At 49.2% G+C, this 25662-nt stretch overlaps 1 protein-coding gene across 1 annotated transcript in view; it reads left to right on the top strand.

The window, feature by feature from the left end:
• The window catches only part of LOC149328695 (uncharacterized), a 186011-nt gene that overhangs the window by 56035 nt on the left and 104314 nt on the right, over positions 1-25662 (top strand). The gene's annotated exons all lie outside the window — the stretch shown is intronic.

Raw genomic sequence — 25662 nt, 5'->3', positions numbered from 1 at the left:
TTGTAAAACGTACAGGGTGCGTTACACTTCTGACGGCAACAAAGGGGGGCGAAGGGCAGTTTGTAGGGCCCCGCCGCGGTGACTCAGTGGTTATGGCGCCCGGCTGCTGGCCCGAAAGACGCGGGTTCGATCCCGGCCGCGGCGGGTAAATTTCTTTGGAGGAGAAATTCCAGAGGCCCGTGTACTGTGCGCTGTCAGTGCACGTTAAAGAACTCCAGGTGGTCGAAATTTCCACAGCCCTTCACTACGGCGTCCCTCATAACCTGAGTTGCTTCGGGACGTTAAACCCAATAAACCAAATCAGTTTGTAGTTATGGCCAAAAATTTACGGGGTGCAGATTCGCGGAAAAACAAAGAAAAAATCCTTTCTGCGTTAACACATGGAACTCACGTGTTCCCTCATGATTCTATGGGTTTGTCATGACATGTAATTGACATGGGCAGGCCATTTAAAGCGAAGACCCGTGGTCCCTTAGTGTGACGGGGTGGGTTCTCTGAGAATGCGAATGTTGCAAGGCGCGGCAGAAAGACAGGTTGGCGGATCAGATTATGAAGTTCAGTGGGATACGGTGGCCGCAGCTGGCACAGGACAGGGTTAATTGGAGAAACAGGAGTAATTAGGAGAGGTCTGTCATGAAGTGGACGTCGTTAGGCTGATGATGATGATGCAGACGGCAGTCGTGCGAGCCATTTCCCGTTAATCACGTGAGTAACATCTCGCTGACGAAGCCATGCACACGGACTTGCGTGACTTATGAAACTGCGGTGAATGCGTGTGGACCATATGTGTAATGGTTTCGCATTGCTGTGGTCTTTGCATTCATGCTAAAGACAGTAGAATACCGATTGTCCATCAACCTCGAATTGTGTGTCATCGCATGAAGGAACGTCGGCTGGTGTAAGCAAGGATCGGGTAACTGAAGGCAAATCTTTCTTGAACTTTGACTGTCCCCGAGTTTCGAAATCGAGGAACTTTTTACACTGGCGTTGCGTACTCTAGGGAAGTAGCCATTGATTGTGGTGGAACTGAGATTAAGTTGCGTGAAAAGCCCTCAGGGAACTTTGTGCCACATCTAAGGCGCACGTGGGCGCTGTTGTGCGTTACATGTCTTCGCCATTGGTTCGGGTACCGTGGGAACAGCGGCTAGGTCTTTCTCGCACGTAGCTCTGTTCGTCGCTGTGTTGTATGTTGGCATTGTTCGGTGTCGTCGGCGTGACAGCTTTTTAAAATTAGGCGGCGTGCTGAAGCGTCCGAAGTTGCCCCAGTGACTTGGCGACTGTGACATTCATGGTTGTGAGCGCGAATTCGTGGTTCTTTTGATTACCTGCTGTGTCGCCGCATTTTGTTGGACATAGACGGAAATCCTCCCGGAGCTATTGCGATTCCCTGGGGCTAAGTACTAATAGGGATAGCGACATGCTGATGCTGCTACCGTCGTACAGGTGGAATTCGGGCTATGGTAGGGTAAAACTTAAAAAAAAAAAAACAAAACAAGAAACAGGAGTTGGTAACTATGGTCCGCTGCGTCTTGTATTACTCCGCTGACCAACCACCACAGTGTCTGAAATCAGCATCAAATATCTGACTGTATCAAACAAGCCGGAAGCATAAAAATTATTGAGCTAGTAATTTCGCCTCAGGATTAGCTTCCTGTTTAGGTTAATGAGAGAAGCTTTAGCAGCGGTATATGGTTTTCGTCACGGTGAAATTCTGTTTGCCGGTCCTGAATGCGGGCGGTGCTTCGCTGCAGCCTTGAGTTGTATCCGACTATGCAGTTGAACCTCACTATAACGAAATTGAAGGGGCCCGGCGATTACTTCGTTACAGCCGTAGCTTCGTTATAGCCCATGCTGGCCGAGCTTGCAAGTTAAATCTTCTTTCCCTCGTTATATCCATTATTTCGTTATAAACCGCTTCGTTATAACGAGTTTCGACTGTAGTTTCGTAGCATTTTAGTATCGCTTTGTGGACTTGTAGGTATTAACTGCTATCGCTGAGGTCAACGGTGAACCGTCTCAGCGTCCGCCCCGAGCAGTACGTTTGCTGCCTCCCCCAATGTGGCCGCTAGCGCGCCCTCTCTCCCATTACCCTCCCCCATTCCGTGCGCGTGTGTCTGCGTGTGTTGCACTTACCTAAGCGAGCGCTTCCTCCTTTTCTGCCCCCCGTGTGCTCACTGCGCAGTCCCGAAAATCGCATTTGTCACGGCTGAGTTCGCATGACCGCGCCTGCCGCCGCCTGTGCGCGAAATTTGGATGTTACGTCGAAGGACGCGCATCCTCCATTCCCCTCCCCCTCTGTCTCCTCGGGTGTCTCTGACACGTCTGGGGCGGCTGCCACTGCAGTGATGGCGCGTGTGGTGCACCCTGCGTGCGCTAGCGCGCGCCTGTAATAGTCTATAGACAGTCTATAGACTGCTTATAGACTATTGCCTTCCTATAGATATTTTTGTCTATTCATAATCTATAGACTTTCTATAGACAAGTATATTAATAGTGTGTGGCCATAAATCTACAGATTGTCTATGACTGTCTGTATAGCATTTGTATTGTCTATAGACTACTCTATACGATTTGTCTATATAGAGACTATAGACTTTGTAGACAGAAGTCTATAGACAGTCTATAGATAGTATCAAAAAAATTTTGTTAGGTGTGGCTGACTACCGTACTGTGCCGTCTAGCGAGAAAGACTGCAGCTCTGCAGAGCCACTGGGGAGGCTGCTCTCGAGATCCAATAGAGCTAGCTCTTGGGCCAGTTGGTGCAATTTGAAGTTGTAACAAAAAAAAAGGGGGGGGGGGGGGGGGGTTACGAGTAGATACAGAAGCGCGTTCGCAGTAAAAGAAACGTTAGACACGGACAGGCGCCGAACTTGCAACTGTGCTGTATTGGAACAAAACATGCGACGGACTCGCATATTCAGCAACTCCCATGACACGCGCATCGATGGCAGCTTTGATCACCCTTGTAGCATGTTCCTTGTTCATTAATTTAAACACAGCCACGTGTCACTTACACACTTGTCTTTCCGACTGCCAATATGAAAGGCTTCTAAGATTTCCCACTCATATCTGGTCCTTCCCCTGCCAAGATTGGTTGGCGAGTCCTGGCGCTCTTATTTTTCGTTGTCGTGACTGGACTGCACCATGGACGCCTGTGTTAGTGCTGGTGATGAAGAGCTTATTCGATCAAAAACGACATTGGTAATAGCATATGGGAACAACAACGAGAACAATAATGGCCAGAGCGTTGACTGATCATAAACAACTTTGTTAGTTGTGATAAAGATATTTTGTTGCTTTGAAATCAAGAGTTCGCGGAGCGATTACAAGCTTCCGACAGCCGCTTACGGTTTCATGGCCAGCGCTAGGCAGGCAGTGAACACCTTAAAAAAAAAGTTTGCTATGCTAACGCAACAGTATAGACATCACAGAAACCCTGCTTGGGCGAATCGTAATGAAGAGTGCGCGCAATAGTAGTATAAAGGGAAAAAATCTGCTCACCTAGCCTTGGTAGAGTGAGTCTCGTATGTTGCGCTGTCAAAACCTGCATCGTACGCACGCACTGAGTTCGCGCAATTCGAACGAATTGATTGTTTTCCAGTTTAATTCGACCTTGAAGGGTACAGGGTCGTCCACTTTTAGTTAGAACCCGCTAGCGCATGGCCGCACTCTTCAGAGGGCCACCGCGTGCGACACAGTCGCTCATCGCAGCAAAGTGGCGCAGGAGAAGGTGTACCTGGACGTGGTGCTTCGCGTCATCTGCCGCTTCGCTTCGATGCGCAGCCGTTTCGGACGCAGTGACCCTCCAAAGAGCACGGCCATGCGCTAGCGCATTCTAACTAAGAGTGGATGACCCTGGCCCAGTCACAGTTTAATAATAATCACGGTTCTCTAGCGTCCGCATTGATGCACAGTTTTAGGTCTTTTGCAGTGACGCGAATACAGCTATAGAGGGTTCGTCTTCGTCCGCGTAGAACTCTTTCCGCGACCTCCTCTCGTCAACCTTCTCGACCTCCGCCGACTTCTGTTTGCGCGTTTCGTGTTGGGGCTGCGTTGGCGTGCGTAATCGCGTCTGCGCGTCGCGCTAGACGCGCGTAACCCTTTCTGTCTGTGTGAGTCGCTCTCATCACGCCCCGTCGTCGGTGTCTGGTGTCTGTTGCGGCCAGGGGCGAAGGGGGAGGGGGGAGGGGAGGGGAGGAGATGGGGGCGACATTTTGTGCGTCTTTGTTGATGCGCACTCTTGCGCTTCTCTGAGCGTGTGCTGGAGGATTGCGTGCCTTGCGCATGTTGGTGCCGCACACTTCCTCGTAGGCGGCGTGCGCCGCAAACCGGAACGGGGAAACGCTTTAAACTCGATGTAAACAAAGTAAAAAGAAAGAAAGGCGTGTGGCGGGAGTTCGTTTATTGTTTGGTGTAGATTTGTGCTGTTTGTGCGTCGTTACCTTGGATGATGCGTTGCATTCGACAGATGTCACGCCTGCTTTCCTGGGTCGCCTCGGCACCCGTTTTCCCCGTTGCTTTTGCTTGTTTCTTTTTTTAATTTTCTGACTGACTGGTTTGTCGTTATACTCTAGTTATGACGGATAACGTTTGTGTAACTGTATTGGGGGGGGGGGGGGAGGCGAAGGGTTGTTACGTGCTGTTGTGTGTAGTGATTGGTTGAGGAAGCGAGCATCTCTTGATTTAAAGCTGAAATGAAGGAAAAAAAGTAACAGAGTTCCATAGTCCGCTTAACATGCGCAGTTGGTTGAGATCGTTTGAAGCTGCGCCGGCATAATCGTGTCGGTCCCTCTGCTGTCGACACGTGATCATTTTTTTTTTCTTTCCGCTAAAGACCTTTCGCTCGTACCAGATACATGACGACTCATTGGAGGCTGTCCTGTATATGGGAGGCAGCGGGTTCAATGTCCCCGGTGCCGGTGGCGAAATGCCACCCAGGTTGGCCTACTCTAGACGGGCAGTCGCATTTGCTATGAAATTTCACCAAAACCGAAATGTCACCTCTCTTCATGTGGAATCTGTTTGAAGCATAAGCTAATCACGAGCCTAATTTCTTTGTCTATCCCTAAACCAAAACTGGTTCAGCTGGCAGTTGGAACACGATGTGTTCCGGATCAGGGTTCTTTGACAACACTCCAGCCAAGTATGACTGTTGTGATGAATCGGAGTAGGTTAGTATCGGCGAATTACACCGTATCCCTAAGCTCCGGGCGAATGTCTTTTGATCGCTTATTTCGCCATCGTTCTATACAGGGCGAATTCGTTAGTTCATCCCATCGCGGTGTCTTAAATGGGCCCAAAAGCCCACGAACCCATTCCATTTGTTCCTCTGCTTCCCTGGCCTCTGACTTCAACTTCTTGAGATGTATAGACATTGTACCATGGACGCACTGCTCTCGATTTACGCTTTCGGTGGGGTTAAGACCAAAACACTCTCGTCTCTCTATTAATGCTTAGCGCCTTCGGAAGGCCTATTGCAGCTCATTCTCCAAACTATCGGAGTTCAGGGCAGGGACAGAACAATCTGCACACATGTAAGATTGCAATTGCTTCCTATATTTCCTTTAATAGGGAGCTTTAGAACAGACTGACCCTAACGATTAGGGGCATAGGGGAATAGCGGGGCTCCAGTGCGCATGCGTAGAACAGTAACAACCCTCTGGTTATTGTCCTGCGCGTGTGCGCTATAAGGTCTATAAGGCGCTGTAACCTATAAGGTCTCCCTGTTCTTAACCTCTCTGATGTTCTTCTTGAGCAGCTGGCTTCATTTAGACTATGCGGATCACCAGCGGGCCGCGCCGGTGCAAGCGCTTCTTTTCACTGGGTCAGAGGCCGCCGGCGAAACCAACCCGGCCAGCATCGACTGCGACCATCCCGTGCGGCTGGGGCACTCCTAAGTCCCCTCCCCCGTAAAGGGGGGTGAGACAGAGAGGCCCAGGCGGTGTGGTCCTTATCTGTTGGACAATAAAAGTTTTCAACAACAACAACAACAAAATTCACTGGGTCCTTTAATACTGTCCTCCAGTGCAGCGTTTCCCCGAGACCCGCTTTTCAAGACGGAACACGTGATCGCAAACCACCCCTATACACGATGAAGTGATCAACGCCTTTCTCCAACTATACCCCTCATCCTTTCCTCCTCCCTCACAGCTCAGCACACTCCCAAATAACAAGGAAATTCTAATAAACACTCGTGAACAGAGGCTCTCAGCGCTTGTAGGCCTTGGAAGACTCGTGTGCGATCGGGCGCGCCTTTCTCTGTTTGTCTACAGCGTTTGTTTACCGTTAGGTGTGTGCGCGCAGGCCTAATGACTAGCGCGGGCTGCCCGCCCTCCCACGGGGGTAGGGGCGGGGGGGGGGGGGGGGGGGGTGTTTCTGCTCTTGGCACCTGCGAAGGGGGCAGCCTTTGACTCTGCTATGCAACCCCGGGGTGGCGCTTCGCCGTCGTGCGTAATGGCGGAGTCGACCTTAATTGAGAGGAGACGCCGCGGCGCGTCTCTTAATTTGCCCCGCGTGGGCCGTTCGCTGTGGGAACGCGCCCGGCTGCCTTGCCCTCCGCTGCCTCCTCCTCCCACGCTTGAAGGCTTGGTTTGGTTGGTTTATGGGGTTTAACGTCCCAAAGCAACTAAGGCTATGAGAGACGCCGTAGTGGAGGGCTCCGGAAATTTCGACCACCTGGGGTTCTTTAACGTGCACTGACATCGCACAGTACACGGGCCTCGAATTTCTCCTCCAAAGAAATTCAACCGCCGCGGCCGGGATCGAACCCGCGTCTTTCGGGACAGCAGCCGAGCACCATAGCCACTGAGCCACCGCGGCGGCAGGCTTCAGTTTTCCCTGTTCTGTCGGTGGGAGGAGCGTCGGGCGACCTTGACGAGGTGTCGCGCGTTTTGAGAAGTGGGCGTTGGAAAAACTGGAACTGGCGCGTGAGAGACGGACGTTGCAACACGTTCAGAAACGGGAACTATGCAGGGTGTTTCACCTAACATATTACACAATAAAAAAAAAATACTTTTGAGTTAGAAGAGGGCTTTTTTTCGCCGTAGCATTTTCAGGGGTGCGGCAGGTCAGAATACAGCTAAGACCTGTTAACTAGGAGGCTGGTTAACTAATGATGAATAGTTAACTTCTTAATTATTACTGTTTGCCTTGTTAATGATTGAGAGGCGTGTAGCGCACCATAATTAATATTCACATCAGTTTTCAGAATTTCGGAAACACGGCTACCGTCCGCGCTGTGGCTCAACAAATTTTCGCTCTTTCGATAAGTTACATATGTACTGGAGAAGTTGCTTTCCCTGCAAGCTTTTGGGAGATGCATGAATTTTGGCGCGATGTAGCAAAATTTTTGGGGCCACAACGCCGACGGTGACCGTGTTTTCGAAGTTCCATAAACTGATATGGATATTAATTATGGGGCTCTGCACGTCTCTCAATTATTTCGGAGTCTAACAGTAATTAGTTAAAAAGTTAGCCATTAAATATTGTTTAACCGGCTTCCTAGTTAGCATCTCTTAGCTGTGTTCTCATGTGCTACACCGCTGAGAATGCAATGGCGAAAAAAAGCGCTCTTCTAACTTAAAACGCTATTTTTAAAAATTGTAAAATTTTGGTTGAAACACCCTGTATACCCTGCTGGCCGGCGCGGCGGCTTAGTGGTTACGTCGTTCGGCTGCTGACCCGAAAGACGCGGGTTCGGTCCCGGCCGCCGCGGTCGAATTTCGATGGAGGCGAAATTCTGGAGGCTTGTGGACTGTGCGATGTCAGTGCACGTCAAAGAACCCCAGGTGGTCTAAGTGTCCGGAGCCCTTCACTACGGCGTCCCTCATAGCCTGAATCGCTTTGGGACGTTAAACCCCCACAAACCAAACCAAACTTAGCCATTTCCGGCCTCACGGTGAATTACTGAGGCAAGTAGTACATAAAATGTCAAAAATAAACAGGGTAGAGAAAGTGATAAGGCATGAGAAAAAAAAAAAAGCGCTACAACTCCGCCAATACAAGGGTCTTTGCTTACGACGACGTCCTCTCGCCGAAACGTCGGTCAGCGTGCTGAAGGAGGCTCCTTTCCATCTCGTTGTTCCAGTTCATGCCTCGAGAATGCCCTTCGTACCCCCGTGTTACACTGGAAAGCAGCGTATTTTAGGTTTACAGCCCACATGGCCTCTCCAGTGGAATATTTTCATGGAGGGCGGAAGTGCTGTTGTCGCGACCACCCACGGAACAAGACTACTTTCAGCGAACCTCAAGTTGTCTTTCTTTCAATACCATTTTTAAAACGGCGCGAAACTGAACGCATATATAAGACCCCGGCTGGGTAGTTTGATTTATGGTTTATTGGTGTTTAACGTCTCAAACGGACTCAGGCTATGAGGGACGCCGTAGTGAAGGGCTGCGGAAATTTCGACCACCTGGGGTTCTTTAACGTGCACATACATCGCACAGCACACGGGCCTCTAAAATTTCGCCTTCATCGAAATTCGGCCGGCGCGGCCGGGATCGAACCCGCGTCTTTCGGGACAGCAGCCGAGTGCCATAACCACTGAGCCGCCGCGGCGGCGAAATGGATAAGTAAAGCAGTACATAGACAAATATAATAATTAATGCGACGGTTATGTGTTCTTTCGCTGACAAAGTGCTTGATTTCCTTTGCTTGATAGCTCACACGCTTCAAGCTGTATACCCTGGTCGTTCACCGAAGACTCCGCAGAATATGCCCGTCGCCCATGGCGGTTATTCTATATGCGAGCTCTCGCGCCTCTCTTGTATGTATACTCCGCTTAACACTTGCGGGAGTTGCTATCTCGCACCCCATTAAGATGCGTGGCACGTTCTTGGATGCTTGTGCAAGTAAGCGACCTCCATAGCGGGCACGTTCTCCGGCGGCTTGGCTGTGGATTTCTCGGGCGCGGGCGGATTGTCTTGTGTCGGTTTTTAAAAGCTCCACTTCGCCTCACTGGGTAGTTTTCTGCGAGAGAACGCGTTGCGTCCATCGGTTGCGCGGTGCGCTAAGCTGGTGACGGCCGTCTTCCGTGTCCCGTTCCAGTTCCCGCGGATGCGGCGCATGACACGTATTCTGGTTGTCTTGTGGACACTCTCCGAGTCGAGGATTCCCACCCGGCTCCCTGTCATTGCAAGCGTGGCGAACGGAAAGCTGGGAGATGAAAAGAAAGAAGTTAATGTGACACGGTGCTAACTCTGCTCCTTGCGAGTTTTCGGAGTCGAGAACAGAGGATACGGCGTTTGCTTTGGGGGTCGCGACGTTAAAGGGAGACTGAAGCACTTTTTCTGAAAATCGGGCTGGCAGCGGCATCCTATAGTTTTTCATGCTGTATACTGGAATATTGCATCAAAATAAGGCAAAAACAAGTGCGAATTGCCTTTTTTAGCCGAAATATGCGGCCTGTGCCGCGGAGCACGCCGCGCGGCGCGCCGCCGCCCGTGATTGGTCAAGAGAGGTCGTGACGTCACTTTGAGGACTGGAGCAGCTGCCGATGAGGATCCGGCGCTGCGTTGAGGGCAGATCGCAGCTTTCCGTGTCGTTGTAAAAGCGAATACGGCGACTATTTTTTTTTACTGACCACCGAAGTAAAAGATTCTACAGTTTGCTCATTCCATGTATCGCCTGAAACCAAAAAAGACACAAGCAAAAAATTCTATGCCTAGCACAAGCATACGCCAGCGTCAAAGACGCGATACAGACCATGCGTAACAGGTGCCAGCACAACATCGGCTCGTATTCTCGGAAAGGAAGGGGTGCGAACAATACTCAAGTAAGTCAATTACCACCACCGGACGCCTCCTGGCTCGCCCGGAAGAGCGTCATCCTTAAGAAAAGGCCCAAAGCACTGTGTAAATCCTATTCTCAATACCCGGCGTTGCAGGTTGGGGCAAGGAAGTATTTCAAGTGAACGATGAAGGAGCACAAAGTTGGTGTCAAAATTAGCGAAGCGCAGTGGCCAAGCACTGCGAGGCATGTGACCACAAGATAGTGACGCAATCATGGTGCGCTGGAAACCAAGCCAAATACGCGCACAAATACGCTTCACTCCTGGCGCGTTCAGGAGATGCCAGAAAATATTAATCGCTGTCTCGGAAACGTTCGCCCTTCCTAGATTTGCAGTTTAGGTTCAGTGAAGTAGTTGCCAACTATATGTGTGTTTAAAAGCCAAGCTAGCTGCAACTCGCCCGCTGCCACAACTTGATGAAGAAACCGAGTAAGGTTGCGGTGTTTTTTTGCAAAAACTCGGTTGGCATTCATTTCTCTCATAAATTTGCATCCGAAATCAACGTCGAACGCTTTCATATTAATTGCTTAGCTAGGATTAAACGAGATGCCGCATATGAAGAGCTTCGATGCTTGCTTGCTTTGCTTTATTGTGCTTTGCTCTGCTTGCTTGCTTGCTTGGACACGTCGAACCGAGTATAAAATCACTAACCGAGCCTTGCTGAGCACGTCTCAGGTGGTCTGGCCGCACCTAAGCTGAGGAGAGCGACACATGCTTAAGCCTCTATAAGGTTTCTTCAGGGGCTAAGTGAGCATGTTTCTACTTTTAAAAGAGGCGCTTCTTCGGAATGGTGACACGCCTCTTATGCGCGAGGAAATCGATGGAACTGTGTCATGGTTCAGCCGCGCCTTTTCGACAGAAATCTCCAGAGATCACACTAGGACAAGCTCTGCCTGTAGCCGCTCTTACGAAAGTGTTTCGAGCAGAGTAAGCTTGCTTTAGTCGACTTGAATTCTTCGTCACAGCAGCGAGCGGTTGTGCTGCGCGCTTGTAGTATTGCGGAAAACAGTGGAAGACGACACAGTCGCGGCCGTAGTTGTTCGTGGACACGAACGCAGAGTAGTACCTGTTGAATCTGATTCTCAAGATCGGCTGACACGTTTTGTACGTCGCAACGCACGCAGTACGAGGAACAACGCGCGCTGAAAGCGCGCTCGGGTGCGCCGAAGCATCCCCGGCTCCTCAACATGACGTCACGCTGGCCGACATGGACGAGGTTTCCCTCTCCGCTGTTCCCCTCTCCTGGACTCGCGCGGGGCGCGGGAATTTTGAACATCGCGTTTTTAATTGGTGATTGCGCCGCTGTTTTAGCCAAAATCGAAAAAATAATTTCACAGACGTGATCAGCAATGACACTACTTCAAAACCCTAGAAGGTTAGCTGATTCGAAAACCGCCTCAGTATCCCTTTAAGGTGTGAGATGATTTCGGCCCGCCGACGTGCACTGTGTGCTGTACAATTCGCTTGCAGCGCAGTGGAGGTTGGGAGAACTAGGCGACAGCTTCATGAAGACGGGTGCTTCCCACGCCCTTTTGAGACATCCATGTAGGTCTTGGAAGCCGTGGCATTGTGCTATGAACCTCCCGCTCCACTGCCGAGAACTTGTGAGTGTAAAAATGTACACAATGCAAAAAGTGAACACGTTGCCTTAGCCTTACCTTACCAGAAGCGTTTCAGTGTACGTGTGCATGTGCGTGCGTGTTGCGCGCGCGTATATATCTGACCCCCCCTCTCTGTGTGTGTGTGTGTGTGTGTGTGTGCGTGTGCGTGTGCGTGTGCGTGTGTGTGTGTGTGGTTGTTGTTGTTGTTGTTGTTGTTGTTGTTGTTGCTTCACTGTACCTATCGCTCAGTGTCGGTACACGACTGTTTCACTTACACCGCTTACTGCCATATGACGTAGTGCGTTGACTTGCTGATCGGTAGGAGTACTGCAACTGTTTAAAAAACGCGACAAGCAGATGCCACCTCCAAAAGGAGTGTTCAGCACTCCCTTCAGTTCAGGGTGTTTTTGCAATGGTTGAGATCTTACTTAAAAAGGACGAAGTTCGTAGCCTCACGAAGGACTCCGGCTTTGCGTTGCCAGTAGACTGTTCTGAGCAGCGTGTTCTTGTTTCCTGATAGTGGCGTTCATTGAGCGCATACTGGCGATATACGCTTTGTTTATGTCCTGCCATTAAGAGGTCGCTTTCTAAAAGTCGGTAGCAAGAATTGTACGCCCGCTTTTCCCTCGCTGCTTCTCCAGGTCACTGCCGAAGAAATGCCTTAGGCCGACGCCCTCTATTTCGGGCGCTTATAACGGCTCTTCGCGAGTCATTCAAAAAACGAAGAGCCTTGACTGGAACTGAATGAACGCGCGGCGCATAACCCCGATACACGGGCTGAATCGCTTCTCCGTTGCGGACGCGCTTCGCTGAACTGAGATGCGGGGGTCCCGCTTCACTGCGGCGAGAAAGTGTGGAGATATTACAACGCTGCCGAGTTTAATTGCCGCCCCTGGCAGCCCTTTGTGCTTTGGATTTTAATTAATGCTTCTGCCGCGCGCACGCCTCATTTTGCGTGGTCACTGAGCGCTCGACGGCGTAGAGGAAAGTGCGAAGAAGAAAAAAAAAAACGATGCGTGTTGTGATTCTTCGCTCTACATGTTCGGGTATTGGTTGCAGCGCAGTTGCAGCATGTTGCAGCGCGGCCTCCTCATAGAATTTGTGGAGGGATCAAACGCAATAATAATTGCATTGCCATTGACAATGCCATTGTGTATTAGATAACGCTACGCATTGTCTAGAGAAGTGAAATATGTATTTTTCTAAATAAAAGAATGTATTCGTATGTCTTAAAAATCGCGGCAGACATAACTGATACCAATGCTTCTATGTTTTTGCGTATTCTATAAGTAAATAAATTATCAAACGAAGTCTAAAACTTAAACTATAGCTCTCATTGCTAACTGCGTAAAGTTACTATGATTTCCAGTGGGAGTATACCTGCGTTGCCCAGAGTAAGCGTTCCGAATATTTAGTGATCGAAATCTCCGCCCCGCCGCGGTGGCTCAGTGGTTACGGCGCTCGGCTGCTGGCCCGAAAGACGCGGGTTCGATCCCGGCCGCGGCAGTCGAATTTTGATGGAGGTGAAAATCTAGAGTCCCGTGTACTGTGCGATGTCAGTGCACGTTAAAGAACCCCAGGTGGTCGAAATTTCCGGAGCCCTTCACTACGGCGTCTCATAGCCTGAGTTGCTTCGGGACGTAATAAACCAATAAACCAAACCGAAATCTTCTCCGGAACTTGGGCACTCCTGTACCGGGTGTTTCAAGGGAGACTTTCAGTAATTTTCAAAAATAGGATATTTGAGGCAAAATAAAAATATAGCTTTTGCGGCATGGTATTGCCAGAGTTCACGGAGACCAGATAACCGCAGAATCACCTTAACCACTATGCTAGTTAACTAATTTGCAGTAAAGAATTTTTTATCCTAATGTTAGGCGCCTGGTTGAAATTAAAGATTTGTAGCCGCGGTCGTTAGTAACCGCCATATCAGTTTTTGTTTTTCAATTTCGAAAACGCGATTACTTTCGGCACTCTGGCCCAACAGATTTTAGCTACATCCTACTAAAATGCTTGTGTGTTCGAAGAGCACGCAGGCAAAGCTACCCCTCCAGTGCACGGAACTCGTCGAAATAGCCAATTTTGTTAAGCCACAGCGCCGAGGGTAATCGCGTTGTCGAAATTCTATAAACTGGTGTGGCCGTTACTGACAACCTCCTGCAAATCTCCAATGACAACCAGGCGTGTGACCCTGATGATTAAAAGAATTTAATTTTTGAAATTAATTAACCCGCTTACCCCGCCGCGGTGGCTCAGTGGTTACGGCGCTCGGCTGCTGACCCGAAAGACGCGGGTTCGATCCCGGCCGCGGCGGCTGCATTTCGATGAAGGCGAAATTCTAGAGGCCCGTGTACTGTGCGATGTCAATGCACGTTAAAGAACCCCCAGGTGGTCGAAATTTCCGGAGCCCTTCACTACGGCGTCTCTCATAGCCTCAGTCGCTTTGGGACGTTAAACCCCAATAAACTAAACCAAACCAATTAACCCGCTTAAGATGAATCACCGGTTTTCTGGTCTCCGCCAACCCTGGCAATACCATGCTGCAAAAGCCATGTTTTCACCTAAAAAGTAGGGCTTTTGAAAATTACTGTCTTCCCTGAAACAGCCGGTGTATATGTGCATCAGAATTAGGTTTACTCGTGTATAGCCTGCAGTGGGGGCAATGTATGTTGAAGCGGTGATATGTGCACGTGTAAGCGGTCCGGTCGGTCACGTGGCCGCTCGATGACGGGGCGTGACAGATGGTGACGTCACTGATGACGGTAACGTGCTGATCACGCCACCTATGTGCTCGCGGCGCGATCTTGGCGCAATAAGTTTTTAGCAGCAGGCGCTGCCAGTACCGACATGGAAGTTTTCGTTCATTACCCTCGTTACTTTGTCGCCAAGAGTTAAGCATGATGAAGATGGGTGAACTCAAGCGCAGGCTATTTCGCGTTCCTGCGCACAGTAAGAGATGCTCGCGCGGTGGCATCAGGGCACAGTATCGAGCAATTGCTGGCAAAGTGTGCTCGCGATTCATTGCCTTCTTCGGGCTTTCATTCTTGTCGACCATGTTTGGCTGTCAGCAGCTTTGTTTATCCCACGTTTTATGGGAGATTCAGGGAGCAACTAAAATCGAAGGAAATGTTTGGACATATCCCGTTTAGTTGGTTCACATTTCTACTTCTACCACACTGTCGCCATGGCCTCAGAGCAGTTTATTCACGCTATTCTTGTCGCATACGGCTGTGAAGCTGTGCTTGTGACCGAGCTAGGAAACTGTAATTGCAGTGGGTACTATTGTGATACATTCCAGCGGCTAAAAAGACAGGGACGAAGGTAGACGAGACAGAACGAACGCCGGACACAAAAAACGAGGGATCACAGGGCCCATTGTACTAGAAAGTAGGTCATTATGCGTAGAAAGTTGGGCTAGTTGGTTGGTAGTACTATTGTGATACATTCCAGCGGCTAAAACGACAGGGACGAAGGTAGACGAGACAGGACGAACGCCGGACACAAAAAACGAGGGATCACCGGGCCCATTGTACTAGAAAGTAGGTCATTAAGCGTAGAAAGTTGGGCTAGTTGGTTGGTAGTACTATTTTCTAGGCCCTACTTTCTAGTACAATGGGCTCTGTGATCCCTCGTTTTTTGTGTCCGGCGTTCGTCTTGTCTCGTCTACCTTCGTCCCTGTCTTTTTAGCCGCTGGAATGTATCACAATAGTACTACCAACCAACTAGCCCAACTTTCTACGCTTAATTACAGTGGGCCCGGAAGTCATTTTTACATGTTCTTAAAGGCACCAGATTGCTATTATTGTGATATGTGAACAAGAAAATGCAAAGAAACAACATCAAAAAAGAAATGAAACAAATAAACAAATGACCATTTATTAAATAATGAGGGAAGAATCTGTAGTAAAAAAAGTTACAGGACTGCACTTAAGTCTGCTTATACTCGTAAGAGCGTAAATGCGAAAGCCTTTGCCTACCCTCTCTTTCCTCGTCAATTTTTTTTATTTTTGGTCATTATTTTAGTTTTTATTTTTATTTTTGCTTTTCTATTCTTCTTTTGTTTATTCTGTAAAATATTGTTTAGTTATATTTTAGGCCCGTGTACTGTGCGATGTCAGTGCACGTTAAAGAACCCAGGTGGTCGAAATTTCCGGAGCCCTTCACTACGGCGTCTCTCATAGCCCCAGTCGCTTTGGGACGTTAAACCCCATAAACCAAACCAAACCACTTTTGTATTTGAGTTTTTTTTTTGTTTTTACTTACTGACCAGTTAGTGAATGTATGGATTGTTATGTGGCTAGTGTTGCATTGGCTGTGGATCCGTCTTCACGGACAAACGCCATTGATGAGCCACGAAATGCTTTTCGCATTGAAAAAAAAAAAAAACGTGGGCTGTGACACATTTTCCGCGATTTGCTCGCCGGGTCCTATCCGCCAAAATCGCCGTCATGCGCGGGTCTCCGATTACGGCGCAGTTTCAGCGTGGGCGTCGGAATAAACGCGCTCACATTCTGACGGCCCCTTGCGTTCCCGACGCGTGCGCGATGGTGTTGGAACAAAGCACAGGTTCTCCCTAGCATTTTCTCGGCCACTATACTTTGCCATAATTCGGGGTCCTATTACGTTGCCGTTTTTTACTCTTACCTGTGTTTTTTTTCTTCGCCGCGTTTTCGCTCTATGTAGTACTCCCCCGAGATTCCCTTTCAGCTTCTTGCTCCCTGGGCGTAATGATCAGCGAAGGCGTGCGAAGATCTCACCTTGTTACTCAGCCCCCCTCGCTGTTTTCCTGTGCGTGTTTCTGAGGTGTGAGCCGTGCGCACTTGGAGCCGTGTGGTGTAGTATGCCGAACGAGGGCAGTGAGCCCGCTATTTCCAGCGAGTGCTACGGTCGCCTGCCTTTCTCGCATTTCTTTGCAAATAGTGCTGTAGCAGCGAGATTTTCGCGCACTCGTGTTTTGGCGTTGCGTTTAAGGAGCGCGATGTGTTGGGTAGAGAACAAAGTGAGGTGCTTTTCAATGCGAGTGCACAAACGGCAGGTGCTTGTTAAAAAAAAAAAGGGGGGGGGGGGGGGGATAACGACGCTGCTCCCTCCGCTCACTCGATTTCATTTCACCGTCTAGCACTGCAGCACATGCACTCTTTAAGTCAGAAACGGGTTTACTGGGATGGGACTACATGCACGACACTTGATTCTTCGGATGAACGGTTGGTCCTCAGGGAGATTTTACTGGTTTACTGTTATCGTCAAATAATACAGGAAAGGGTATAGAAATGCGACAAGGCCCTCGATCAGGGGAAATAAGTATCTGATTTCACCTCTCTGATCCATATACTGCTGCGTAGAAATGTTACTGGACCTATAGCTTATGGTTCGCCTCAAGGAGCTGTCATTAATGTCATGCTTTCGCATGACATTAATGATGCCTCATGCGAAGGAAAAGCCGTCACCGGAAGTTGTCCGCAAAATCTGTCCCCAGGAAGTGTTGCCTCTCACGTGACCTCATTTGAAAAGAAACTCGCCGGCATTGTGGTTCGAACCCAGACCCTCGGCGTGCCAGCTGGGTGGGCACGCAACGCACCACGATGGATCGTTGGACCAAGCGTGTTAGAGGGGCACCAAGTAAACGCGTTGTGTGTTTGGAGATGTGTACTGATGATAGACACCGGTGACTTGCAAACAAAAAAAAGTTGCTGACGTCAGTGAAGGGTCACGTGATAACTGTCACGTGACAATCAAGACCTGTAAACAAAAGTTGCTGACGTTCAAAGGCAAACGCTTTCGTATTTCCCCTATGCAGCAGACTGCAGTGGTCTCCAAGTTTTTTTTGTTTGTTTTTTTAGTGTTCGCGTTTCATTCGAATCTGTTAGTCCGTCCCTGTGGAGTTAGTTCCTTAGAGGATAGTAATTGCTGTTTGAGGGCCAAATAGTTTTGGCAACGCAGTTAGCTCCCCCGGTATTAACCCTTTTAGCATTCTTAGTGCATTCTGGTTCAGTGTGTAGTACAGAGACCTCCTCCATTGCTCTGCTCTGCGATTATTCGCATTCTGCGGAATCCGCAGTCACCCTAATGCATTAAATATTTTCAACGATATATCTCCCCTTCGGACTTTGTGCCGCCCTCCCCAGATAGCCACCCTCTATTTTCCTAACAAACCACCGGGCTATTCGTTCTGCCTGCGTTGGCCTGGCTTGGGCGCAACTAGGGCTGACTGCTGGTGCGCGTTTACACTCCTTCGTGTTTACACTCCTTCGTGATGAACGCGCTTACTATTTCTCGCGAGCGTGGCGGACCTGAACGGATGACAACAAAGGACTTTCGAAAAGTCTTGTTGCTGTCAATGAGTACGGAAACTTGTAATCGCCGCACCTTGAAACGTATGTCACCGGGAGACCAGGTCGTTCAGCTGGATAAGCCCCAAGCCATTTGCAGACATGACCGCCCGCCCAGATATAGAACGAGTGAAAATATGTAGTGGCAACCTACCGGGGTAGCGTATTCGCCAACTGCAGCCTGTACAGCCACATGGCTTGAAACCACGGTGAATTGATCACGGTGACTGAAGATTGTCACAACGGCTTACCTAAAAGGGATAAGAAATCCTCTTAAACGGCGTTATATGCCACTAAGCATCACGATTTGCGACCTAAAAGGTAAAAAATGAAAAAGAAATGAAATTAAAAAAACAATAAAATTACAGTACAGAGAGCGGAGTCGAAGGGCCGACCTTCCATACGCAACACGTGCCTCTAATACACTGCGCCATAGCGGCGATGTCAAGCCGTCGTTCTGAATGAATATTTATAACCAGACTTAATGGTGGCTGCTACCTGCCGGTGGGCGGCGCTGTCATCGCTGGCTGTACCGGCTGCATTTGGCGAACACGCTACCGGGTAAGGGTGCATTTTCTTGTTACGCGGCGTTGGCGTCGTATCGCGCTACGCTGATCGGGCAACGTGCACTGACGCCATGCATGACGTTACCTGCAAGGCCTCATGGCAACGGGCCATGCCAAGTGGCCCTAACACGCTCACATCACGAGTGACAGCACAGCGATGTCACGTGCTCCATACAAAATATGACAAAAAAAAAACTTTGAGATCATCGCGGCGACTCGCTTTAGCAGAATGCGAAAGCAAAACGTCATCATACTATGTCGATGCCCGTAGCTGTTCTGGCGACCATGACTATTATGACGCCTAAGTGTATTTTTTCGCGTTTAATTAATTCATTACACCTCATCAAGCAAATATTTTCCGCGGCAACATTTTATCACACACTGTCTGTCACAATCACACATTCACACATTTACTTCAGAGAATTACGTAATCGTGCGGACAAATTTGCGGACACTTCTCGCTGACGGGACAGAGCTATATAACGCTCTCGCATTAATAATAATGAATAAACAGTATTACATTCGCCGCCGCAACTTGCTGTCGATGGATCTCGCGTTACACTGTGATAACCGTCCTGCGAGTTAGTTTTTTTCTGCGTGGTATTTTTTTTTTGTTACTCCTTTCCCAGTGCTGCAACAAAGTTGGCCTAATATTCGTTAAGATAAAGTTGTATGTTTGGAACCGTGAACAGAAGGCTCTGTTTCTGTTTCCTCTACAGTGTAGGGTCCGAGAAATCTGCCGAATCAGCCTATTCCCACCAGGGCTCCTTCGCGTCTCGCCAGGAATTAATGTCCCGCGAAGGGAAGCCCGTAGTACGTAAAAGTTCGAGCCGAAAGACAAAACGAGGCAGCAAAGAAGCGAGGAGAGCCTTTGGAGCTCGACGGCTGTCCGTCAGGCTTGGTTTGCGCCTGACGCGATAAGGGGTCGGCCGCCCGTTACACCCCATGCCGCGTCGTTAACCATGGAGGTCGGCCGTCGGCCACCTGAGACGCCCGGGCCACGGACTTTGTCTGTTGCGTGCGGTCCCTTCCTGGACCTCCTATACACGGTAGGGCTACGGTTGCTGCGATTCCCGTACGCGTCTTCATCTTCGGGACTTTTGCCTGCTGTACATGTTTTCTTTTGGTGCGAGGGCCGCACGTGTCTCGAAGGGAGCGAGCCGTGACAGCTTTTGCGTGTATTTGGGAGGTAAAATGTCAAAAAGGATTCTGTCACTCTAGATATAGAAGGGTTGCTGAAAGACCTGCGTTCTTGTGTGCCATGGTGGGCGAATTTGTCTTTTGGTGTCCGTCACTTGGCGGTATTAGTTTTCGAACCGTGGTTCTGAAAAAAAAAAAAAAAATGCGACAGCGGGCTTTGGGCTTACTAGTGGTGAAGGCCTATCCTTCTGTGTCTGCGAGGCCCGAAATCACCATGTAGGTTATTTAACGAAACGTAATGGCAGCGACAGCTTTTTTTGGCGGCATACATCGAGTGGCTGGTTTGGTGGGCGCTTTCGTGGGGACGTATACATTTTGCTGAGATGAAGTGAAACCTTCTGAAATATTTCTTGAAACCAGACGGTACTTGCAGCAATCTATACTCGTTGAATTGAATTGTCCACTTTCTGTTCCATTGAAGAAAAGCAACAAACAACAAGTTCTATTAGCTTTACGCAAAGAAGCAAATAATTCGGTTTGTACCCGGTTTTATGGGTTATTATGCACCAAGATGTCCTCTATCTTTTAAAATAAAATCAGGAAATGCAATAAGTTCTTCTGCTCTAAAGGTATAGTTGCAAAGAAAGATGAAAGAAGGCGTCCTGTTTGGGTACCCGCATTTCCATTTTTCATTTTGTCAAACTCAAGCGCAAGGAACTTGGGCGCCAAAGTGGAACAGGAAATCCCTTTACTGTATGTCCTTACTGGTTCACTTATTTGCGCGCGGCCGTTAATTGCGAAGCAACAGAAATATGTACCGACATGTACAAAGTAGCCTGGCTGTCAATTGTGAGGACTGACTTGGTGCAGCGATATATACTTTCTTTTTATTGCGCAAACATGCCCACGGCATAAGAGAGTTACATGTGCAGACCGGTGACGGCTTCGAATGCCAACAAGGCTGGTAATGGGGCCCATGGGTTCAGATTCGAGTGTCTGGTGGTCGGCTGGGGCGGTAAACCTGAATGCCGAGGTGTCGCGAGGAATGCTAGGTTTGCTGTATACTCCTGGTTTGATCTGCTACCTCGCGAACTTCGCTGTTTAACCGATATACATAATTTTGTGCTTTTTGTCGCTAAAGTACCCTTGAATACCCGTGAGGGAGTTTTTTTCTGTGCTGCTTGTGTTTTGCCCTGTTGTTTAACCCCCCCCCCCCCCCCCCCCCCCCCCCGATTCCCCCTATAAATGTTTCTCACTTAGTGCCCTGTTGTGTGTATTGCGTTGATATGTTTAACGGCGTTTATATCATCTCGGCTATGCCCTCAACAGGAGAGTCTTGCTGCGGCGCCTTGAGTGAGTCTTCATGCGGATTCATCCCTTATCTCTTCCGTCAGAGTGGCCGCCATTTCGATACGGGCGGGACACTATACTCACCGGGCGAACGGGCGGCGGTGGGCGTTGCCTTATCGCAGCTTGCATCTGTTCGTATCGCGTGGACTAGAAAACAGCAGGAAAAGAAGAGTGCACAAAAGCCGAAGCCAGTTCGTTTTATCTGCGCTGTTTTGTATTCTTGTCGGAGCTGCACGGTTTGTGTGCGTGCCCATTTTCACGGTCAGTCGTTTTCTAAGTGTTTGTTTCCCTTAAACTTAGCTGGAACGAGATCGACCAAAACAAGACCCCCCGCTGTAGTGCATGGGGAGTACCGAGGAGCTTATACGGCCCGCCTTCGTTTATACTTTATAGAGATAAGCATCTCTTCTTCGCGCGCCGAAGTGTTGTTTGTTTTCGAGTGCGCCGTTGGACTTCTAAGGGCAGCGGCACGGTTTCGAAAAACGGCAATTGTCGCGGCGGAAATTTAACGGGGCGGTGCTCCAGTAAAGGAGGCGCTGTAGGCTTCGTTTGGAACTTGGTCTTGGGCGTCACCAGTTGTGCGTGCCGTAATTCCCGCTGTATAAGTGGCGCGTTATTTTTCTTGTTTCTTTTTGACCTTTTGCCAGTGCGACTTAAGCAACGCTTCGCTTGTGTGATGTACAGCCTTTGTCAAAAGTTTGGAGCCCAGGGGGTTTGCTTCTGAGCCTCACTGTGTGGTTCGTGATGCGTCTCCAGCGCTCCAAATTTCCTCTGGGTTCTGGTCCTGCCTCCTTCAATGGGTAGGACTTCCCAGAATGCTTCAGGAGTCCCACTACAAGGCTTAGAAGCAAACCCCGTGGGCTCTATAAAACTTTTCTCAAAGACTGTACTTGCTCCCTCAGTTTCAGATGTAGCTGTTAACTTCGCTAATGTGAGCGCGTAGTTTGTGTTACGCTTTTCTTAAGGGCGTTGCGGATAGTTTCGTCTAGCTTTCGCACTCGGCTGGTGAAGAATATTCCTAACGAAATATTGCGTTTTCCACAGCGGCGAAAGCCTGCTCGCATGCCGTGCTCTCTAGACACGAATAAGCCTATATGCGAGCAAAGAATATCATCATCATTTTATCATAACACAATATCACGGCACGCTCTATTAACCGCCCCACTACGAACGTCCCTCCCGGCTTAGTCACGGTAACCCGATAGCACGCATCAGTGGCCACACGTCTGCTTACAACAACTCATTTTTCCCCAACGCAATAGCACTATGGAATCACTGCCTAACGACATCGCTGCATGCACTGATCGCAAAACATTCCGCGAGAAAATAAAGATTCACCTCACATAGATCTTGATCACTTCTGCGCTCTTTGTAGCGAGTATTGCTTGATATATATTTAATGAATGATGTATCACCTGCTGGGAAACCCTGATATGACTACAACCCCCTCTTTATATTTGTTTGTATGTTTGTTCTTTTTATTGTTATGCATGTTCCCATCATCGCCGTTGTAAACCAATATGCCCCCCCTTATGTAATGCCTTCGGGCCTTTAAGGGAACAATAAATGAAATGAAAAGAGGGAACAAGCTGTCCTGTGGCGCACTCCCTTTAAGGAAAGGGCAGGCTGCCCCATGTTCCGGAGTATATTTCGATCACTGAACATACAGGATGCACACTCTTGGCAGCGGCGGTATAGCGGCGGTGCAGACATAGTAACTTGGTGCAGTAGCATTGGGAGGAGGCTTTCAAAAACGCTGCATAGGGGTCCATGCGGTTAGCAAATAGAGAAGATGGAAACATCGGTTAAAATATTCGTATAGCTGCTAGAACTTCGCATGTTTTGAAGGGGGAATTTGTTTATGTGGTCAGCCGTAAGTATTCCGTACATTTGGTGATGGAAATCTACCCCACGGCGTGGGCAGCCTACCCTTCCCCTTAAAGGGATTGGGCTAGATTAGAGCTTACTCCTTCTTTATTCCTTTCATGTTTATAGTTTACGGTCGTGCCCATGGAACGATGCTCGCGCCGCCTCACTCACTTCTTAGGGACATGATCTCGGAAATACAGGGTCTGTTCTGAAAGTAATAGGACTGGTTTTTTCCTGGGCGAACCGGCGGACGAGAGGTGGTCTGCGCGTGCAGGATCGTTGAAGGGGGATATTGGCAATGCTGGGGAAAATCGGCAGTCGGCTCTCGGCCGTTGAAGAGAGCAGGTCGCTTGTACTGCGAACCCCTGTCGAAACGTCTCGTCACGCAAAATCATGAGCGTTTACCGGATCAGCGATACGCGATCAAATTTTGTGTAAATCTTGGTAAAACGGGCGAAGAGACTAACGACATGGTTAAGGAGGCCTACGGTGACGCTGCCGTGGGGTAGATCAGGTGTTTTTTGAGTGGCACAAGCTGCTCCGAGAAGGTAGGGAAAGAGTGGAGGAAGACGACCGCTCCGGACGCCGTTCGACCAGCAAGAGCAGCGAAAATGTGCAGCGAGCTAAACATTTACTGAACAGTGATTGTCGGATGAGTATCAGAATGATTGCTGATGACTTGAGCATTCCTCAAACCCAAGTTTTTGAGATCGTGACAGAAAACTTAGCCATGAGGAAGTGTGCGCGAAGTTGGTGCCGGAAGTGTTGTCAGAGGAGCAAAAGGCCAACCGGAAAGCGATCTGCCAGGATCTTCTACATCATATGAATGAGGAGCCCGATTTTTTGCCCAGCACAAGGCGGCAACGCTGCCTCAGCCCCCCTACAGCCCCGACATGGCCCCGCCAGGCTTTTTTCTATTCCCGAAAATAAAATCGACACTCAAGGGGAAACATCACGGATTGGTAGAGGCGGTTCAACAGGCCGTGACGAGGGAGCTAAACAGCATTCCGGTCCAGGCGTTGCTGGAGGCGTACGAAAACTGGAAAACTCATTAGCAGCGGCGTGTAGGTGCGGAAGGGTGCTACTTTGATAAATTCAAATCGTTCTTATTACTCTCATGAATAAATTTTATTAAAAAAAATGAGTCCAACTACTTTCAGAACAGACCCTGTACATTCGCCGGCAGGATTGAAATCGGTTCTCAAGATGACCTCGCGGTTATATATATCTTAAAGTGCTTTATTGCTATGTTTGTCGATAAGATAATTTTTTTTAGTTATACTAGTAGCTTGAGACTTTCTCTGATCTTATCAGTTATCTATTCCAGGAAATATTTAGGGGCCTCGTGTGCCATCTTTTGCTCTACGAAGGCAAGCCTCAACATGAGTCCCTGTGCTGAGTCAAAACGCCAGTCTAAAACACCCGAACTATATTCTCGGAATTTTTCCGGACTGAACGCGCGACACGTGTTGATAATGCGTCGTTCGACACAGCTACACGGTGTGTGCGAGTAATCGCACCAGTGCGGCCGCACATGCTGACGTGCAGCCTGTCCCGAACCAGGCGTTATCTCTAGATCAATTATTAAGCTTTCCTTCCGTCCTTTAACCCCACGGGGCATCATATCATCCCCTGCGCAGCAATGTTAATTACAGTCGAACCTCGTTATAACGAAACGGTTTATACCGAAACTATGGATATAACGAAGTAAGCTCCGGGCCCCTCCAACTTCGTTACAAAGAGGTTCTACAGTATTTACCTCCTGTTACTGCATGCTCTTGTGTGTCTGAAACTCTGCTGGGTCGCTCTACAAAAGATTTTTGCCCTCCCTACGAGCGTTCACTTCATTTTTTGCGCATCTTTTTTTTTTTTTTTTGTAAGGAACGCCCGCCCAGCGGAAGGAATCGAGGTCGCCTTCGCGCCAGTGAAACGAATAACGGTAACTGGCCCATGGAAGGGGAGCGGCCGGAGCGTGATTTACTCTTCTGTGCAGCGTGGCTGCGGTAGCTCTTTTCAGCGCCTAGCCGGCGTGGGTGGGGGAGGAACGATGGAGGAGAGAGTGGTCGTCGTGGCAGCGCCGAGACCTTCCAGACAATTGGCGGGGCGGTGGCCTGATCAACGACCGATTGTTTTCCTCGCCGGCGTTGGTTGAGTCTTCGGTGGGATGTCGCTATAGCGACGTCTCTTCTAAGGGCCCCCGAAGACGCCGCGAATAGCGGGACACACGGGGGGCTACGTTGACTGGGTTGTTCTGTTTTGTCCCGCTTCCGGTGATGGGACGTCGTGCTTCCGTCTGTCCCTTCTTCAAAACAGGAAATAAATACAATACCTTGGTACGTCAAGAGGCCAAGATTAGAAGTTTCACTAACGTAGTTAGAGAAACAAGAAGAATCAAGGTACATGTGCGTCAAGATTCCAAGATTAGACGTGTAATTAAGTAGACGAGAATAAATACCGTTGAGCCGGGCGCCCCCTCGGCTGTGGTTTCGCTGGTGATGGTAGACCCCCCTTTTTTCCTTTTTTTTTTCCTTTTCTGCAATGCAGAATTGCCTTTTTTCTTTTTTATTTATATTATATTGGTTTCAGCCCGTTGTGCTTTTAGCGGTGCGAGCGGGGCGCTATTATTTTCCATTCCTTTTAATCGCCCACCCTAATTTTTGTCCACGTGGCGGGTGGCAGTTAAAGATTGGTCGCTCGCAAAAGCAACCTGGGCCGCACCAGGCCCACCCCCTGGAGCACCTGCCATCGCAGGGCAGCAGCGCATCGCGTAACCGCTGCACCATCTGCGTCAGGAGGGGCATGAGGACTCCCAGGCGTCTATGAATGTAGAGAATTAGCAATTCTGCACATATTGGACTTAACCCAATAAGCTATCGCGTCGTGCCCTTAAGGCGAAACTTAAGTGTCGCCTGCAATTTTTGCGCCAGTCTTTCTGCTCGCATGGCTTGGAGAACCGGCTACTTCTGTAGTGACTTTTGGTCGATGCTTTGGGGGAATCACTCACACTGTTCGGTAAAGG

The sequence above is a fragment of the Amblyomma mixtum genome, chromosome 9 (genome assembly GCF_055824585.1).
Source record: "Amblyomma mixtum isolate Tamu chromosome 9, ASM5582458v1, whole genome shotgun sequence".
Classification (NCBI taxonomy): domain Eukaryota; kingdom Metazoa; phylum Arthropoda; class Arachnida; order Ixodida; family Ixodidae; genus Amblyomma; species Amblyomma mixtum.
Note: the sequence above shows the minus strand (reverse complement) of the source record. Positions and strands in the feature narration are given on the sequence as shown.